The sequence below is a fragment of the Myotis lucifugus genome, unplaced genomic scaffold (genome assembly GCF_000147115.1).
Source record: "Myotis lucifugus unplaced genomic scaffold, Myoluc2.0 scaffold_630, whole genome shotgun sequence".
NCBI classification, from domain to species: domain Eukaryota; kingdom Metazoa; phylum Chordata; class Mammalia; order Chiroptera; family Vespertilionidae; genus Myotis; species Myotis lucifugus.
This window is the reverse complement of record NW_005871678.1, coordinates 362,919-368,537: the sequence shown is the minus strand read 5'-3', so window position 1 is coordinate 368,537 and position 5,619 is coordinate 362,919.

Genomic DNA, 5,619 nt, shown 5'->3' with positions numbered 1-5,619 from the left:
TTGGGGTCCGGGGTTCTAGCCTGGCTTCTACCCGTGCTCCCCTCTCACGGTCTCCTCCCCAGGAGGGCCTACATTCTGCCAGCTTTCCTTTGGACCCTCAGCCCGATCCCTGAAAACCCATCTCGTCCATTTCCACTTTGCCTGTTTTTGGTTTGGTTTTATTTTTGTTTTCTTCCTAGAACGCATCTCCTCGTGCACCTCTCCCTCTTCCCCGCCCCTGGTGGGTTCTGCTGCCTTCACTGAATTAGTTCACCTCATCCCTTTTCCTCCCCTACTCCCTTATTCCTCATGGGCTGCTAGTAAAAGCAAAAGACACAAAATGGCAAAGTTCAGGGGGGAAGCCAGGCAACCCGGCTGCCTAGAAAGAAGCTGGAGGTTTGCAACAGAAGCAGCAACAAAGAAAAGAGAATCAGAGAATCGCGTTTGTGGCTTAAGTAAGCGAGTGTGTTTGTGTGTCGGTGTCTATGTGTGTGTGTGTGTGTGTGTTAAGATTTCTTTGAACCGCTTTTGTGCACACTCGAGAGAGGCATTTGCCGAAGCCGGTCGCTGTAGGGACTTGGAATTAACCTCTTCTATCAAATGGATCTGTTCTCTCAGACACGGGTACCTCTCCATCTCCAGCTGCCTTTCCCAAACCCAGCGCGCAACCCACGAAACAAGACTGGGGCTCATGATAAACTTTGCCAAACCGACTCCTTTTTCCCCTGCACCCTTTCCCCGCCAACCAACCGGGAAAAATACCCCCGTCCAACAAATTCAAGTCCAGGGCGGCCACAGCTTTTCCTGGGGGTGCTGGGGGGAGCCTTGTACCTGCTCACAGCCAGCCTGTTGCCTGAAGTGGCTCTCCAGGCTCAGACGCTGCAGTGATTTATGGTGTTTTTTTTTCAACAAGTCATCATTTTGGCGCGGTGTTGAGGTGGGGCCAGACCATCTAATCATCAATGTGAGGCTGGGGGCGGGGTGGTCCGCGCCGGGGAGGGGAGTTACCAGCAGAACATGAAAGCCCCTTGGTCTCCGGGGATGGAATTGGGGAAAGAGGCCGCGCACGCCTGCTCCCGGGCCCTCAAGAAATACATTGTTCCCCACAAGGACACACACAACGCTCTGCCTCGGTTCAGAGCTGAGCTACTTTCCAGATTTTTTTTTTTTTTCAGCAACACTGTGCGTTTGGATGGCCTTTCTGGGCCATTGGAAACGCCACCTTTAGCTCGCGGGATATGGGCAGAGAATTCATTCTCTCATCTGCTCCCCCTCCTCCTGTATTTTCTTGATTTCCTGATGGCCTCCCCCCCCTTTTTTTTCTGTTTTCCAGTTTGGTTCCGTGGCCCCACAGACTCCGGGATCTTTCCTGTTCCTCCCGCTCACCCATTCGCTTCCTTTCTCTCTTTCCTTCCTTAAGGGACAGGGGAAAAGAAAAGAAAAGAAAAAAAAAACACACAGGAGGGGATTTCCAACCGGTTCCTCGCTAAGTATTATTAATTACTGCTACCAGGCGGCCGCCTCTCGGCTAATAACAAAGTTGTAAATTACCCCCCGACTTTCACATATTTCCCATTTGTCAGCTTTGATTGATTTGATTCCGATTCTGCTCTCTGAGATCCCTGTGAGCCGCTGCTGACAGGCGGCTCCTCTCCTCACCCCTCACCCCTGCACGGACCCGCCCCTCCGGCTTCCCTCTGCGCCGGGAACTTTGGCTTCCCTTCCCGAGGCCCAGGCCCGGGCCTGGCCAGTGGCGATGCCGGACGGTCCCGGGGCGGTGACAGCGCCAGGAGCCAGCGGCTGGCAGACCTGCCTGGGTGCACGGACTTAGGTGTCATTTTGAAAACACAGGCGAGCAAATTAATTGTATGGAAGGAACCAAACGCCACCAGTTCCCAGGTCTCCGGGATGTATTTTTCCTCCAGATTCAAGGCTACAGGAATGGGATTTTTTAAAAAAAGATTCCTAAACCCAAGAAACGCACCCACGCCCAGCCCTGTCTCTCCTTCTATTCCTGGCTACCTGAGCTGAATGGGAGATGGGGTTGCTGGTGGTGGGTGGGGAGGGGAAGGTGTGTGGCCACAGGAGCTCTGGCGACAGGGGACCCTGGAGACCACCACCCCATTGGGGGAGGGGGTTATGTACCCCTAAGGTCCCTTCCCCTCCCACCGTCATGTCCAGATGCAATTTTTGACGCCATCAATGCCCGCCGCCTCCAATACCTCCCGAGTTTTCATCTTAATTATATTATTAAGTGAAGTACGGCGCTGTCAGGGGATTGAACATGATTGATGACGTCGCCTAGGAAAGGATCGATGGCGAATATCGCTACTATCATCTATCAATATTCTCGGGGCCGGGGGATCTCTCGCTCCCGGGCGGTGGTTTGTAAGGCCGACGTGAGAGACCGTAGAAAAAGGCCGTTTCTTCTCCGCAGGACTAGCTCGCGTTCCAGCCGCATCTCGCACCCGGGAGAGTTTAAAGATTTTTTTTTTTAATGTTTAAACCAGTGAATTCCCGTTCGGATCTAGTAGAAGAAAAACCCAAGTCGAGTTTTTGTTTTTTTGTTTTTTGTTTGTTTGTTTTTAGGGAAAGAGGTGACCTGTGCAGGCCGCTAGGGAGTGAGGGCTTTCTAGCTGCCTGGCCATTGGCAATGAGACTCGCAGGGACCAGGGACCCCTTTTGGGGGGCGGCTGGATGCGGAACTGGCCGTGAGTGGGAGCGGGTGGGGAGCAGACTATGATTTGGGAGCAGATGTCGGGGCTGTGTGCCTATTGCCTGTCCACGTGGAGGTGTCCAGTTTCTGGGATCCATCAGGCTCCTCCTGTGAGGCACCCCTACAAGGGCGCTCACCTGCCCGCACCCCCTCGGCGCAGGTGGAGGCGGGGCGGGTGACCCCAAAACGCTAGGAGGAGCCCGGCGCCCAGGCCTTTTGTCTCCAGACTGAGCGCGCCTCCCGCTTCTCTCCACCCTCCCGGGGCGGAGGGGTCACGGGCAGCTCAGCCCAGCTCCGGGGGGAGGGGAGGGAGGGGCCGGGAGGGGCCGTGCCTGGAGCCAAGCTGCCGCCTGGGGCACGGCACTGGCGGCCTGACCGGCCCCTGCCCCTGCCCCTGTCCCTGTCCCTGTCCCGGGCACATGAGGCCGCCAAGGCCCAAGCTCCCAGCTCAGCTGCCCAGGCCTCGGGTCAGGCCAGTGCCCGCAGCCGGGCCGCTGAGACCTGAGCGGAGTTGGCTCGGGATGCAGGGCCTGTTCTCTCGGCCATCGCGGCCCAGAGGGCCACCCCCAGAGTCCAGCTCCAAGAAGCAGGGACGTACTGGAGCCTGTTGGCCTTGCCTCGACCCACCCGGAGGCCTGGGCCCGGCAGCGCATGGCCACACCGGGCAGGCGGCGGGTTGTTGGACACTGACCACAGGCGGGGAGCGGAGCGGGGCGGGGGGCTCGGCCTGGCTCCTGGCTGTCCCCAGCGCCCCACCTCTGACACCTCCACCCCCAGACCCCGTCCCTCCTGCCTGCCACCTGCCCGCCCGCCCGCCCCGGCCTCCCCCTCAAAGGGGCTCTGGAGTTTGTCTCAGGTTTGGAGGCTCCCAGGGGTCCGGACACAAGGGTACACAGTAAGCACTCAATAAATGCTCGCTTTGTTACCAGTAGGCACAGCTGGTCTCCTCCGCCAGCACCTCCTCCCTAGGGGCCCCCAGTAGCCTCTGCCCCTTCCCAGGCGGCCGCCCTCCACCCCTGATGTGGGTGAAACCGAGGAGGCCCAGGCCCGGCCTCCGGGAGCCCAAGACACTGCGGCCTGAAGCAGGTGCTGCAGGGTCCCGGGTTCGATTCCCATCAAGGGCACATGCCCAGGTTGCGGGCTCGATCTCCCAGTAGGGGGACGTGCAGGAGGCAGCCGATCCATGATTCTCTCTCATCATTGATGTTTCTATCTCTCTCTCCTTTCCTCTCTGAAATCAATAAAAATGTATATTTTTAAAAAGGGGACCTTTCCTGAGAAAAGGCTTGTGTGCGGGGAAGGGGTGGGGGGCAGGGCCGGCCCAGGTAGCAGCTGAGTCAGGAGCATCCGAAGGACAAGTTCTTCCAGGAATGACTCTTTGGAGAAACCTTTCCCGGGCCTGGGCCGAGGGGAACCCGTTCCGGGGAGACTGAGCCACTGAAAAATACAGGTGCCAAGTTCAAGGCCAGGTGGCGGGGTCCTAGCTTCCCCCCTAAAATAAGTAAAGCTCCACCTTCGAGATGCTTCTTCTCACCCACAGCACCGTTACTGCTGTTATTGTTTTAATTATTTTGCAAATGACACATCAGTGCCAGGAGGCCCCAGAGGCGGCCCGGGAGCCACGCCCAGGCCGGGGACCACCTGCTGCGCGGGCCCTGGGCCTGCCCCCCTCCCGGGGCCCCTCCCCCCAGGCTGATGGATCTTCTGGGAAAGGGGCCCTTTTAAACATGACAAATGTCTTGTCGGTGCAGACCATCCCGTCCCTCTCGCTGTCCCATCATTTTTTCAGCGCGAGGAGGGCCCAGGAGCAGGCCGGGCGGCGCGTGTTTCGGGCCCCGCGTTGTACCGTCATCGCCAAAGCCTTGGCCTAATTTGAAGCTAATAGGTGTCGAGCGAGGGAGTCGGGAGGAAATCAGTGGCCTAAGGAGAGTCGGGGCCTGGAAGGGGGCTGTGATTCACAGGGTCCCCCCGCCCCCCCACGTGCGTCTCCAGCTGGGCCTTTGGGGACGCGGCTCTCCGCGCTCCTGTGCGTCCGGGCGCCCTTCCCTGCGCTCAGCCCCCGGGAGGAGGCGCTGGTGGCGGGATCGGGTCGGCTGGTCCCTCCCCGCCCTGGTCCCCGAGCCCCGATTCACAAAGCCCCGCTCGGAGGAGGCGACACACACCGCGCAGAGGGGGTTTGATCTCGTCTCATTGGCGTCTCGGCCTGAAAGGAAACTCGTTCGGGTGAACAGCGCAGCTTGCAGGCTCCGTGCCCGGATCCCGCCCCCGCCCCTCCACCCCGCCCGCTCCCCGCTCCCCTCCACCCCACCCGCCACCCACACTCCGCTCCCAGCCCGGCCCCAGCCAGCTCCCCGCGTCCGGGCCGGAGCCCCAGGGACGCCCTCCTCGCGGTGCTCGGGGCAGAAGCTGACGGCAGGCAGGGCGGTGGGACCCGCTTGGCCCACGGTAGGAACCGCGAATCTCCTGATCTCCTCAGTAGGGCTCGTCTTGGGGGAGGGGAATCCAGATCTGCAGGGACCATCGCGCTCAAACCAAGCTCTGGGCTCCACCAGGCGGTCAGGGGCGCGGGCGGGGCGCGGAGCCTTCGCAGGCCGCACTGCGCCCCAACATCCCCGCCCCCCTAGGGGGACGGGTCTCCGCCTCTCTCGAACAGCTTGGGCTCTGGAAAAGCCTTTCATGCATATGAAGCGTTTTGCAAAGTTTGATTCTTTCCAAAGAAGGGTTCTTCCGTTACTAGCTGTAAACATATTAATAGTTATAACATGCAAAAAAACCTCTCAAAAAACTACCACTATTAAGGCTTTGTGGCTTTAAAAGAATGGGTCCTCTCTAGTCATACTCAGCGTGGAAAAATCTCTGAATCTGAAACATCTGATAGATTATAGTCTGATAATGGGCCCCCCCCCCCCTCAAAAAATTCTCCG